Raw genomic sequence first — 15,138 nt, forward strand, 5'->3', positions numbered from 1 at the left:
TTTTTTTTTTTTTTTTTTTTTTTTTTTTTTTTTTTTTTTTTGCGGTGCTGGGGATCAAACCCAGGGCCTTGTGCTTGCAAGGCAAGCACTCTACCAACTGAGCTATCTCCCCAGCCCCTTAAATGTATTTTTGTGCTTTTATTAAAGTGGATATTATTTTCATATTAGAAGTATTAGTTTTAGATGATAAACTGTAACTGTTCAAAAGGGCTTCTCCATTCAAAAACCAGAATAATATATTGCCCATAATTTGGTTTGCTATATTTAAAACTTTATTCTTATAAATAACTCTTTGATTTATTTTGAAATTATTTTTATGTAAAGTGTTATGTAGAGATTCAACATCTATATTCTGGTTTTTGAATACCCCCAAAGAACTATGTGTTAAAAACTTGGTCACCAGTGTGTAGTCCTTTTGGGAGGTGGTAGAACCTTCAAGAGGTGGGGATAGTAGGAAAAAGTTAGTTCACATGCATTTCTCTCTCTGCTTGCTTCCTGACTGCCATAAAGTCAAGTGTCCCCTTCTGCCTTGTGCTCCCGCTATGTGCACAACAGAACAACAGAGCCAAGTGACTGTCAATTGAAACCTCTGAAACCATGAGCCAAAATGAATCTTTCCTTGCTATAAGTTGACTTATCTCAGCTATTCGTTATAGCAATGGAAAACTGACTAACGCAATTTCCCTTACCCAGCATTCGATCATGATATTGGAAGCTGTTAAAGAGATTTAATGGTTTCAAAAATATATAGATTCCTGCATATTAAGGTATTTATAATATAGAGGGGAAAACTTCCAGTAATCACACATTCCCATCAATTTGTGAAACATGCTTGAAATGAAAGGTATGTAGTGCTACATGAAACTTACTAAGGTGATATCAAGGAAGACTTCCCAATGCATTTGAGCAGAAATGAAAAAAGATAATTAAGGAGGTTTTGTTGCATTGGGCAGACAGAGCATGAGCCAAGCTCTGCAGGGAGATTATAGCATGTCTAGATAACTGTAAGAACACATAGACTAGAGACAAGATCTAGGAAAAGAGTGACAAGAGATGCAGCTGGAAATGACAGCAAGGGCCAGATCATCAAGGGCCTTGAAGGTTGTGGTAAGAATTCTGATTTGCATCTAAAGAGTTCAGAAGTGGCTTATTAAGGATTTTAAACTGGGGGAGGGGGGGTGACATAACCAGCTTTACATTTTGCAAAAATTATTCTTATGATAATGGAGCAAATGGATACAAGAAGGCCAATTTTGCCATCATGCTCCTGAATAACAAAACAGATAAAAGCTATCTTGGAATGCCCATTAAATGCCAAGTACTTTATGTGAATTATTTTGTGTCTTCATAATACTCATGCAAGTTAGATATTGCATTGTTTACTTCGGGCTGAACCACTAAAGCAAGAAAACATTAACATGAGCAGCTTCAAGAACAATGTGCTTTTCTCTCACAAGAACAGTCCAATGAGCATTTCAGCTCATCAGGCAGCAGAACTCCATGCAACAGTTCAGGGATGAGACTCCTTGACCCTGGCTTCTCCTAATTTTGCCTTGCATTGATCTTGTACCTCATCCAAGACTCTATCACCATGTCCAGGTTCCAGTCAGCAGAATGAAAGGTATGGTCAAAATGGGTTCACCAATTTAAAGGTATTAGATCTGGACAAGCCCACATCTTCTCTGCCCAGTATATTGATGAGAGTTTAACCACATGGAAGCACGTCACTGCAAAGGAAACTGGAAAATGTAGTCTAGCTCTAAGACCAGGAGGAGGTCAAGGATCAAAGTTTATGCATAACTAACAGCCTCTGCCCCATAATGTGATTGCCTTTAAAATGTGGGCAAAGTGTATCTCAAAGAAGTTAAATAACTTTCCCAAAGTCACACAGGAGAAAGTGGCTGACTCCAAATTCTTTACCTTTTTACTATACTACTAAATTTGCTATATCCTAACAACCCAGTCTTCATATTCTTCTCTCAGCTCTTGAGAATCCATGATGCAATGGGAGGGAACAAAATTGCACCCCCCTTTTCTTAGATTCTTTACACCACAGGTTGGCAAAGTGTAGCCTTTAGGCTGAATTCAGCCTGTTGTCTTGCCTGTTTTTTTTAAATAAAGTTTTATTAGAACACTGTTTCCAAAGGTTGTTTATACACCAAGATAGCAGAACTGAGTAACTACAACAGGATGGCAAAACCAAAAATATTCATCATTTGGTTCTTTACAGAAAGTTTGAGACCTGTGCCATAGACTATCTTTGTTCATCACAATAATTTTTCCCCCATGAGAATATATTAATCAAATACACTCTAAATTTTATAATGTGAATAGAAAATTCCAGATCTCCCCCTGTTCAATGAAAAGAATGAATTGCAGCTTATCAAATAAAATGAAAGTTCCATAATGAAGCCATTTAAGAGGAGAAATAAATGTTAAAATAAGCATTTCAAACAGGACCAAAGAGAGGCAATATCAGTGCCACACTGAAAGGCAACAGAGTAACTGTAAGAATAACAGAAACACATTCTGGAGCTGTTCCCTTTATACAGTGTTGATAAAATTCGTTAATACCATATGTTAGTCGTATGGAGGGAGGCATGGTCTGACTATGAATTTTGGAACTTTACCAGCAAACTTGTAAGATCTGAAGTTGCAGATTTGCTGAACTGCTCATCTCCACGCAGGCTGTGGCTGAAGGTTAAAGGAGGAGGACAGGAGGGACACGGGAGAGCTGTTCTTCATGCAGCTTCAGTTCTTTGAGGCTGGACAGGGCACATTCTTGTCAATCTCAGTCAGTCCCAAGTGTCCACATGTAAATGGGGGAAATGCTGCTGCTTCCTTTATAGATACATTTTTTTATTAAGTTGGATTTTAACAAAGAGCGATCTGATTGGCTGTCAAGCTATCCAGCTGTGAGATTAACAGGACCATATCCACTAATTGGGACTTGTTAGGTACATCATCATTCATTAAATCAATATGTCCGTGAAAGAAAAGAACAACAAGCTGGAAAATCTCTCTGTGGACCTAATTTTGCTCCCTCTTTGTGTATGCAATTCCAAATGGGCTCATTCTATTTAACTCTTTAAGCTGTGACTTCTGCACAGTTCACGTTGTCTTTAATTCTTCAGGCCAAACAGAAGCCTGGGGAATCAGCCTTGTTGCCTTAGTTCTGAAGCCAATCTGGATCCTAATATGATGTGGGGAACAAGGAAATAAAGGGAATAGTGTTTTCACGGATCAGTTACCATACCCCTATCTCACAAGACCCACGGCTTCCAATTCTCAGCACGTTTATTTTCCCAGAGTCAGAGGTAGATTGTGAAATTTCTGAATAAAAATGAATTATTTCCCCCTTTGTATCAAAAAGAATCCACTGAATTGTTGAGTTTCCAAGTGCCCAAACTTCTGGCAAAACATTTCCTTCAATAGACCCAAAACTAGAAGTTTATAGTGTTTTCTCCAAGCAACTAGAAATGTTAAAAGGAATCCCAGTATCCTTTATCCTCAAATTGTGGTCATAAATATATTGTTTAAAAGGAAGCATATGCAGTTTTAAGTGGTGATTCCTTTTCATTCTCTCTTATTTTCAAGAGATCAATTTTTGTCCTTGGTCCTCATCCCTGCCCCCTCTCCTGCTTCACTGGAAAAACTCCAGGGCTTGAGTTATTGTAGCATAATTCATGCCCAGATGCTGCAGGGGTACTTGGCCTTCAGGTTTGTGCCTCGCTACACTGAAGGCATGAGTTATTACACAATAATTCACGTCATGTCATGTCTTATTGCTTAATTAACTTTCCTATCAGAGTAACACATTTTTGCATCAGCAAATGTGGTGCCCTCATATGACTTAAAAGTGTTCTTTTATTTCAAGCTGGTGGGTCAGGAATACAGTGAGACAATTTATTAAGGTGAGTTGAATCTCAGAGCTGGAATAAAAACCATCACCTTTTATGTAAATAAAATGTCAAAACTGCCTTCTAATTTAGGGGAAACAGAAAAATCCAGGACAGCTCATTTTCTATACCATAGTGGGAAAAAAAAAGTTATTTTCTGGCATTTGTACAGATAAAGGAATAGTGGAATCATTTTGGTAACTTCTTTTTTCTGTCCAATTGCATAACTGTTCCAATTTCAAAACATCTGCTATCCCATTTTTTTAAAAACTGGTTTTAGGTCTGCAGGTGTGATCGCAAGGGATAAAACATCTGTGGTTTGCCTTAGAAAATGAAGAGGAATATATGCAAAACTGGCAGATGATATCAGCTGCCACTAAGTAACAGCCGTCACAGTATTCATTATAAAGCCTCACAAATTCACAAATCTGTGGTTAAGGATTTTTCCCAGCTGTGCATCCCAAGCTTAAGTTCTGTCCACAGGTCAGGAGGAAACTGTACATTTGCTTTTAACTCCTCTTGCAGTACTTCCTGCTTATCAAAAAGACTATTGGCTCTTTATTGCAATGAAGAGTAGTACAAGTTACTTCTTCCCTTCTGTGGGAAATTGTTCTTTTATGTGATCTTCAGTCCCATGTGGCCACAAGTGGGGACAGAAGAGAGACTTAAAAAAAAAAAAAAAAAAAAGACTAAAGTTGATTAGACTCACAGGTCCTAGGGACAGGAAGCACAGTAAGTCATGAAGGGTCACATGGGAAAGATGGTTGATAATCAGGCAGAAGACAGGACTGATGGGAAGGTCTAGGCCAGAGCCCATTGGGCTTTCCAAGGGAAGGGCAAGGCAGGGCAGCACCAGCAGTTCAGGATGAGCTCTTCTGAATAATTTTGGGGGTCTACACTATGGAGGTGGTCCCTGACTCTGGGATGAGAAAAACAGAAGACAATCACCTCCTGCTTGGTACAGGCTTGACAGACAGGTCTTGCTCTGGAATAGTTAGTTTGCATATTGCAAGCTCCAGCTGAACCCCTCTTATCTTGAAGAATTGGTTAGAGCTCTACTCCCACCCCAAGGACAGGCTCTCCTCAGCTATAAAGGATTTTTAAGATGTCAAAGTACAATGTAAAACACACACACACAATGCATACATGATACAGAAATGTAGGTATAATGGCAAGGCAGGCTTACCTTATTAAAAACCAGTACAAAGAAGCTGAGGACCAAGATGAATCAGCTGGTTGACCATAATGAGGACATGTCAGCCTCAAGGTTCCCTACTTTATAAACTGTGAGGGATGCCGGGAAGAGGAGCAAGCTCCCATTAGTCACTAAGATGGCCTTCACCTCTGAAGGAAGGAAAACATCAACGCTTATTCATCACAACAGATCATTCCTAGCCAGATAGATTTAGTGGAATGAATACAGAATTTGGAATTAAATAAACTTTGATCTGAACTCTATAATAATCACTGGTTGACGACATGACTTTAGGCAAATTATTGAATATGTCTCAACCTTAGTTCCTTTAACTATAGTATAGGATGAGTAATTATCATCTCAGGGGATTAAGATGACAAATGAGATATGTTCAAGATATTATAATTATCATAATTACAATGAATCTCCAATAAAAGAATATAAACAAATGTTTTTCATGTTCATTGTTTATAGGTTTATTCAGAAAGGAAAAATTGCTGTGAAAAATGTGTCCTATGAAATTTGATAATCATGAGCAAATGGCATGGTTTTCTGAACACATGCTGACAGCGTGAATCAGGCAGAGTTTGCTGAAGAGGAGGCAAGTTCACGTGGTCACACTTCCCAGTGAGCTAATGTACTAATATGTGAGGGATATCAGAGGGAGGGGCAGTGTGGGAGACTAAATTTCTAAATTTCATCCCCAAGGAAAGATGGATCTCACCCTGAAGATGGCCAAGGAGTGTGTTTATCCAGAGGACTGCAATCTCAGTCCTTGAAGAGCTGGTGTCACGTAGTGAAAGAAAAGGAACAAACATACTGACATCAGAAGACTAGAGATATGTCAAAGAATATCCTTTAGCAATTGAGAACCTGGAAAAGGGTCTTCTCGTTTCTTAAACAAATCAGAAAACAACCTATCTTCCTCTGAAATCATTCTTTCAGGGAGTCATACATTCTATTAACATCTTAGTAGTCATTCATACTTTAGTATGAATTCTCACAATCAATTGGTGTTCTCCAAATACCATGATGAGAGAAAAAAAATTCTGATGCAAACTACTGAAGGAGAGGAGGAACTTTTCAATTCAAATTAAGCTCTGTTGCCCTACCCTGTGCCCAAGAAATGAATCACATAGTGGGAGATTATAATTTCCAGCTGCTAGGGACAGATGCATTCATCTTGTAGCTTTATCCATAACGAATATGGAGATTGAAGTCAAGCCGAGAAGGCAGCTGTTGCTGAGGAGGTGGGCCAAGGAGTGAAATCAAAGACATGGCCAATCCCATCACAGAATCAAAGAGAGTGACCGCATCTACTTGGGTGCAAGGTGAGATGATGGAAAGGGACCAAGGGCTCAGAAGTTGGAAGATGTGTGCCAAAGACAAAGGAGTTCAGCCAGCAGTTGGTTTTTAGTTACTAAGCCTGGTCTTTCTATAGCCACGGGTCCTTCTCCAGTCACAACAGTACTGTTGGTGATAGCTGAATGACTGGGACACTGCAGATAGAAGATTGTTCTGGAAAGAGCAGCTTAATGAGTGGCCTGCCTGACAGAGAAACAATTGAAGGTCACTGGTCCTGGAGAGGAAATGAAGGAGACCAAAAAAACCTATGGTAGGACTGAAAGTGGTAAATACACACACACACACACACACACACACCTAAGTCATTTTTTTTTTCATAATTTCACTAAACATGAACTCTTGCATTAAAGACAAGTGACTTCAGAACTTGGAACCACAGTTGGTAGCAACAACCAAGACCAGACTTTGCTCTAGCATCATTTACTGGGTTCATGACCCCATGGATCTCCTTCAGCCTGGAATGAGCAACTAGGGAAAGAGAACAAAACTGATCATGGAGTGAGATGCACTGGACAGGACTCTCCAACCAACAGGGATCTTGCTTCTCAACAATAGTGAAAGCATTAGCATTGCAGGCAGAGAAGCCGCGTGCAAGTGCATCACATGCATTTGGCAGATTTCGCTAACCCTCAGCTCTTCCTGCCGCTCAGAAATCTTAAAAATCATCCTGCAGGCCAATTGTCTCCAGGTAGATGAGTAAACACATGGAGATATGTCCTCTCACACATATGACCACACACTGTCCCTCAGAGCAAAAAAACTCAACCAACTGCCAACACCTTCTGGTCAGAGCCCTACTGAAGCCACCTCCCACCACTACACACAGGCACTGGAGCCATGCCCACCATCCAGGGATGACCCAGCGGTGCCCTGTGGACCACAGCAGCTGCTGCTTCTGAAGCTAAGCTCCATCATCTTATTTTCCTTGCATCAGCAGCCCACAGCTGCCTTCAGTCATCTCACTGGGATGGAAGGGGAGATTCCCACCTTCTTCTTGAAAAAGTGGCATCAGCTGTGCCCCTTCTCATCTGGCTCCACCCACATTCCACAGCTACACTCAAAGGCTGCTCACTCAGCCACCTCTCAGCCCTCTCTTGGCAACAAGTCCTGCCCAAGTCTGTGACCACAGCTGTTCCACCTGGAGTGTAGCTGGTGGGTCAGAAAATGACCCAAAACAGCTGCATGATTCAAGACAGGCTGCAAGGAGAAGGGAAGCATGTATGACCCCCAGGTTTGGTGAAGATGTTTGCATCTGCATGTGCACATGCCTCTGGAGGCAGACATGGGTTGCTTGGGTGTGGGGTCCTGTGAGGAGGCAGGTGTGCACATATCGGATGAAGAAGGATATGAGGGTAAGGGGTGGTTTAGAAGTATATGTGGTTGGTATTAATGGGATGAGTAATGCATGCACATCATTAAATCTGGCTCTTGAAAATTAGCAAACTAAATTCAATTTTGATGTGTTGAGATGGTCCTCCAAATGCATTTAAAGCACCATGCATTTTCATGTGTCTCATAGTTTATAAGGTTCAAGCATGTCAAGTGAGTTGCCTAAAGAACAGCTAAGACTTTATTCATATAATCAGGGCTTTATAGAGTAGCCAGACTTTGAGCATTGCTCAAAGGTTCCTGGGCCCTCTTTGAAGCCCTCTGCCTAGAGCCACCCTTGAAGATGCAGTATATCCAGAAGCTCTGCTTTGTTGGAGTCCAGATGCTCAGATGCCTGATGGCACCGGCTACATGGCTGTACAACACAGGATGCTCGGGCTGCCAACTGACATCCATATGGACTTCATTCCCCCCTAGCAGGAGTTGGCCCAAATTACCTCATTTTCTCCTTCATCACCACCGCACAGCTGAAACTGGTGGCACCCCCCACCCCACCCACCCTGCTCTGCCCCCATCTCTGTTAATGTGAGTCCTGGCATTAGGCATGGTGCTAATCTGGGGAACACCCACACTTCATCTTCTTTTAGACCCCATGTCCCCACTTGTTGATTGTGTTTTAGATCCAAACACATGGTTTTAGTGTGTCCCCCAAATATGAAAGCAGAGAGTGTCTATTAGACAGGCAGTGACAATTTGTGAGCAGAGTTTCTTGTTATAGTTGTGTGGTTTGCTTTGGTGAAAGCTCATAAGCTATTACAATGAGAGCATTTTACAAATTGCAAAGTTAAAAGACCCTGAGAGACTTGTATTTCTTCTCTCCAAAGGCTCTACTAGACATCAACTAAACTAGTATTTAAGGTCATTTGAGGCTCCAGCTATAATCTGCTGTTATTTCATTCTAACAGAACTGTTGAAAATTTTCTATATCCAAGGCACCTGGCTAGGCTTGTGTCAATACTGAGGATTGAATGCAGGGTCACTTTACCACTGAGCCACATCCCCAGTCCTATTTCGTTTTTATTTTTTTAATTTTGAGACAAAGTCTCATTAAGTTGCTAAAGACCTCACTAAATTGCTGAGCTGGCCTTAAATTTGAGATCCTCCAACCTCAACCTCCCAAGTTGCTGAGATTTCAGGCATGTGCCACTAGGCATGGTGAGGTCATATTTTTAGATGACCTAGGAAGCCACTCTGAGATTTTTCTTGAACTGGAGGAGTCACTGAAGTGAAAATAATTAGGAAGGACATATGAAGAAGGAAAGATATTTTATCATGGGTACCAGTTAAGAGATAGTGACATGAACTTGTAAAAAATACTGAGAACCCTACCTCCTGAAGTTACCCAGTAGACACTACTTAAAGCTGAAAGACAATGATATTACTATCCCAGCTCAGAATTTGCTATCAAGGGAACCTTTGGGAAGAATTAGCAGAGCATCCCCTATGAGGTAAACAGAGAGAAGAGGCATCATCTTTGGGAGAGAAGTGAGTTTGTGAGTGAGGATTTACCCTCTTCATCTCTCCAAGCGGGGTGACTGGGTGGAGAAACAGTTGGGCATATTTCTCACAGCCCAACCAAGCGAGGTGTCCCCTAGAGGATCACTCACAAATCTGAAAGTATAATTAGGAAGGGGACATTGTTATGAACCTTCACTATACCTGGAAACTCACACACCCAGGAAAATGCACAGAATATCTTGGATGTTTACATCCTAAGACAGAGTAAACAAGTGAATCATAAGATACTAAAGCTGCTCCCCACTTCGAATTTCACTCAAATCCAGACAGATGTAGCAAGGATTCTAAGTTGCCTATAGACTTAGCCTAGGTCACCAAGTAAGGGGTGGATAGTGATAAGCCAGCCCCACTGATGAATGAGTGAGGAGGTTAGACAGCCTCCTATCAAGAGAGGAGGAAGCACTGTCCCAGAAGACTGCCGATTGGGCATCAGAATCCACCTGTCACCACACTGTGTAAGTGAGGCAGGTTACCTACATCCAGAGACTGGACAAGAAGCATTAGCTGACTGAGGGCAAGACAGCCAGCTTGCCATCTCTAACGTACTGGCAGTCACATGAATACCCTTCACTCCACTTCTGACACAACTATGACAGAACAGCTTGCCCGAGAGGGAAGGAAGTAAAGAACGAGTCATTCTCTATTCCTCTGCATTCAGCCTCCAGCAGCCCGGCAATGTCTAATTTAGTTAAAGATACAGTGATTTGAACTGAGCCTGAGATTTTAATAGCTGGATGGCAAAAGTCAGTATACTAAATTGATGAATACTGGACGGTATTGACAAAGACAGGGTTTTCAGCTGCTCATGAAGGTTGGGACTTGATGTCATTGGTAGTAGCTTGAAGAATATGTGAACATATATATACTGGGTAGTTGAATCATTCCAATAAAAATAGTGAAAATTGCAAGCAATAATGATCTAAACTATAAAGCTAGCAATGAAGAAAGGTAAAGGTTATACATATTTTTATATAGATAAATTGTAGAATTTGATTCATGAGTATATGTTTAAAAGAGGAAAAGACAAAAGCGATCCAACTATTTTTGGGTTTTTTGTTACTTTTACTTATGTATTTATTTATTAATTAGGAATTGAACCCAGGCATGCTCAACCTCCAGTGTTATTCTTGTTTTCCTTCCTGGAAGCCAGTGAGATTCCTCCTCCACCTTTCTCCCTCTGTTTGCACCACCACTGATCACAAGTAAATGAAACTTCTTATCTCCATCATCCAGTTTTCTCTTCCAACTCATTTTAAAAACTCCATCTAAACCAATGTTTCAGAAGTAATAATATGGTCACATCATTTTAATATTTAATCTGTCATTTCCACTCCTTTGAATGGAGTCCATACTCCTTTGCTTGGTCACACAGGGGTTCCTGACCTGGCTTCTGGTCATTGTTGCTCCTCCACCTCTCTGTCCTCCATATATTTATATCACTCACACTGCACCATACACTGTTCTCAAAGCACCACGTATCTCTAGAAATCTGTCCTTGTACCCTACTTCAGTTGGCTAAGTTCTGAGTTAGGTCTCAAATTTGATATCACTTCCCGAGGAAAACTTTTTTGCCTTCTCCCAAATCTCCCACATCTCTCATCTGTTCTCTCTTTGCACTCTCTGCTTACTCTTCCAGTACCAGGACCACCCTGCATTGCAATTGCCTGGTGTGAATCTTTATCCATCTGGACACTGACAGTTTCCTAAAAGGAAAGACAGGTATTTTCTTCATTTCTGTATCCATGAAGCCTGATGCAGTTCCTGGAACAGAACAGGCACTCAGAAGAATATTTGATGATTGGATGAATGAATGAATGAATGAATGAATGAATGAATGAATGAATGAATGATAGATAAGTGGAAATAAGGAAGTGGGATGGTATCATGAATAGGGAGAGAACTCAGAGAAAACATTTTCTAATTTTGTGTATGCTGGCAGACACTGCAGCCTCATTATTGTCTCTACAACTCTGTTCTTACCACTTCTCCCACTTGGAATGCCTTCCTTCTCCTCCCCTCCCACACATACCTATTCCTCCAAGACTTGCTTAACTGGTAAACACCCACATTGGTTTCTTACTTCTCTGAAATCCTTCAGAACATATTACCTATAAAGTACATTTTAGCAGGTGATTACATAGTGTGCTATAATTTCTCTAATTGTTTCATTTGAATAAGTTTTGTCTCCACATTGAGATAAGTAGATTTCACTTGCAAGATAAAAGCTTGGCTGTTTTTTTCTGTTGTTGTTTTTTTTTTTTTGGTTTTGTGTTTTGTTTTTTGTTTTTTTCATCCAACCTACCACAGACTGGGGTACTTAGTGACATGCTGGGAAAAGCTGGCACTGAATCATCCCTGTTGATTAATTAACATCATTAACAATCATCAATTTCTTTCTATTCAGCAATAAGCCTTATGAAATTTTCCTAGTCATTTCGTTTCCAGTCCAGGAGTGAATCAGGGAGCCTGGCCCTTCTTGGGAAATAGATCTGTTGATAATAGCTGGGTTACTTTTAATCCAAACATCAAGCCTGGAAAATCCATTCATTTAGCAAACACTTATTAGGATAAATTATGTGCTAAGCCCTCTCCAATCACTACCACTCCCAGACTCTTACCCACCTGCCATAAACATTCATAATGAGGGTTCCTGTCAGGTCCCCTCGATGCAGAGCCTGGGACAGGGATTCTTGTGTTAGATCTCTCAGGGGAGGAGCAGCTAAGGCAGCAGGATACAGCTAAAGAAAGATGTTGTCCTAGCTAGAGTCTAACTTCAGCCTAGTCCCCCAGGGAGATTTGGAGAGTGAATTTCTCTTCAGCATTGGCCCTACCGTGAGACAGGAGCTGACTTTTACACTTCCTCAGTCACTGCTGTAAGCTGTGATGCATTCTCCAGGATATAAGGCCTCCATTGAGCTAAGGGTGATTCTCTGTAGAAGGCACAGCTATATGCTGACAGGGAACAAGATGGAGCATTAGCACACAGGCTTGGTGAAGAGGGTCTGGATGGGACATCAAGAGCATTCACAGCAGATGGGCACAAATCTATTTTTACCAAGATGCTCTATGCTGTAAATCTAGAAAAGATCTGAGCACAATCTTTAGCAAAAAACACAGCAAAGGTCTAGTTTAGTAGAAGATAGGAACTACTTGAGATGACAAGAGATACATTTAGAAAGGTTACACATTGCCAGGGAACTAATCCTTCAAAACAATACTCTACTTACGAAACAATTACAGAACTGTAGATCAAACCAAACTTCAAGAAATCTATTTGTTTTTAGACAAAAAAGAAAAGTGAAAATTTGGTGAACTGACTTAAGGTGCCATCAGTGCAAAAATAACTAAAACTGTTCCAGATATATAAATGACCTACTTTATTCTTATTTTTAATAGTGCTAGCCCAGTTATCCTTCACCTTCTGAGAGACTCTATAGGGAACAATGGGAATCCCTAAATCCATGTTTCATTTTGGTTTAATACCTGGTAATTTTCTTTCTCTCCATCCATCTCAGAGTCCCAATTATTAGGACAACGCAATGATTTTTTTTTAAACCATCATTAAAGGTATACTTTTGAGTTACTTGAGAATCAGGTTTTCATCTCTGATAGAGAAGAATCTTGAACTCAAAACACAGACAGTCCTTAGAGAAGAAAATGATGTACTTGGAGCTATGTCTGCTTCACTTCAGTCTCTACTCTCAGTGTTCGAAACCGACTTTGACAGAAGGAAAACGTGATTTTCATGGCCATTCACACGTTTGCCCTTGGCAGGTGGCTTTCTCCTTTGGCAGAACTGGCTGGCTGTGTGGTGGCACCTTTCACAATTCTGGCTGACAAGTCTTCCACTTACCCGTCTGTGTGTGCACACTGGCACGGCAGAGCCATCTATCCGTTTCAGGGTGTGGTAGGATTATGTTTCATGGGACCAGATTTCTGCTTAAGCTTCCTCAGGCCCTTGCATGCCAGCCAAACACTTTGTAGGCTCAGAAAGAAATGTTCCAAAGCACAAAGAGATAGACAGCAGTCACTGCCCCTAAATTACAACAAAGAGCATGCCATTAAACATGTTTGTAGCTGGCTTATGGATAATGCAGAGCAATTAGCAATCAATTGGCATCTTAATGGCACAGGATACAGAGGCAACTGTAAGAGTGAACTTCATCATTTGCTGGTTTAAAAAAAAATGTTTTCTTAAGCTGTTCTCTAAAGCAGAAATATTTAATTGTCCCAGGGCTCTATGTGAAAAAGTCTAACAAATAACCACATTCATTTCCATCCACCTACCTGGCAATGCAATAGGAAAATTCAGGGATTAAATAAATACCAGTGTCCTTTGATATGCAGAGACATGTTTTACTTATCTCCATAAATTCAATACCTGTGTAGCCTAAAGTCCCTGGTGTAAACTAGGCACTCGATAAATGCTGTTGAATGTAACAATTAATTCTTTAAAAAAGTCCATTTCCCTAATTTCCCAGGGACAGAAAGAATTAGCCCTGTACTGGCACATCAGATCACAAAAAAACTGGAGGAAATGCCCAGTTTAATCATGATTTGTAAATGTCTATACTATTATTTATATCAGCATTTATAATCATTGATTTTTTTTTTTTTTCAAACACTTAAGATAAGAGCCTCTCTCATTTAGGAGGTTGAACATTGGGCGTAATATAAGTCTCCTAGTTGGACCACTATTCAGGAACTGGTTTGCTGACAGATGTTAGATGCTACCAGGTCTCTGAAAATTATACACACCAACATATTTTAATCAGAAAAGCATTTATCCAATATATTGTTCCCGGATCTGTCTTTGTCTATGCCAGAGCCCCCATTTACACACAGATCATAAAGAAAAACAGTTATGCACGAGCCTTTGAAAAGAAAGGAAATGTTATTTAGCTGACTTTCACAATAGCATTCAAGGTTACCTCCAAGGGGAGCCCTGTCACTTCAATGGGACATTTTGACCTCGCCATTTTGAAGCTGAAGATATCTTTGATTTTCCCTTTTGCTTGGCCAATGATGATGACAGCTAGTACATACCAAAGGGGAATGCCTCCCAATTTTCTCCTAGAATAGCCAAAAAGTAAATTAAAATGGCATCTTTTTGGCTTAATTAATAATTAATAATAACCAACGTGAAATGTAAATGACAAGTGACCAAAAATAGTACTTGGAAAATTTGTTAGAAATTTGAAAAACTGACCTGCTAAATTCATATTTGACTAAATATCAAATGGAAGACATAATTTTTGTTTTCACTATTTATATTTTTAAATCGATAATACCAACAAACGGCTGTGTGTAAAATTGAAAAGATACAAAATTATGTATATAGGATTTAAAAAGGAATCCATCTCACTCTCTCACTCTCCTTCAGCCACCCAATAGCAGTGAAAAAATTTTTGTAAACCTTTCAAAGGCATAATAGTAACACAAACTCAGAAATAGAATTGCTGGGTAAAATACTGTGTTCATCATAAATTTGGACCAGTTTTAATAAATTGCTCATAGAAAATTGGCCCATATGTTTTCCCACCAGCCGTATTCTCAAAACCTTTATTCACATTTTCATCATAGGAGAAGAAATGGTATTTCAATATAATTTTAATATATATTTCTCTTACTGTAAGTGAGGTTGATATTTTTTAACAAGTTTAAGAACCATATAAATTTCCTTTCATGTGAACTGACTACTTAGTTTATCTCAGTAACTTTTATCAGTTGCTCCAGAATTTTCAATGCTACATTTATTATACACAAAGTTGT

At 39.9% G+C, this 15,138-nt stretch overlaps 1 long non-coding RNA gene across 2 annotated transcripts in view; it reads right to left on the minus strand.

Moving 5' to 3' along the window:
- The window catches only part of LOC306645063, a 78,895-nt gene that overhangs the window by 14,359 nt on the left and 49,398 nt on the right, over positions 1-15,138 (minus strand). Inside the window, exons 2-4 of one of the 2 annotated variants that reach the window (XR_013759530.1) lie at positions 14,298-14,439; positions 13,220-13,402; positions 2,564-4,818 (exon numbers count right to left, since the gene is read on the minus strand). This is a non-coding gene — a long non-coding RNA (uncharacterized lncRNA). Of the gene's footprint in view, positions 1-2,563; positions 4,819-13,219; positions 13,403-14,297; positions 14,440-15,138 lie in introns of those variants that run through there. The other variant, XR_013759529.1, reaches the window with a different exon arrangement.

The sequence above is a fragment of the Sciurus vulgaris genome (genome assembly GCF_902686455.1).
Source record: "Sciurus vulgaris genome assembly, chromosome: 15".
Lineage (NCBI taxonomy): Eukaryota > Metazoa > Chordata > Mammalia > Rodentia > Sciuridae > Sciurus > Sciurus vulgaris.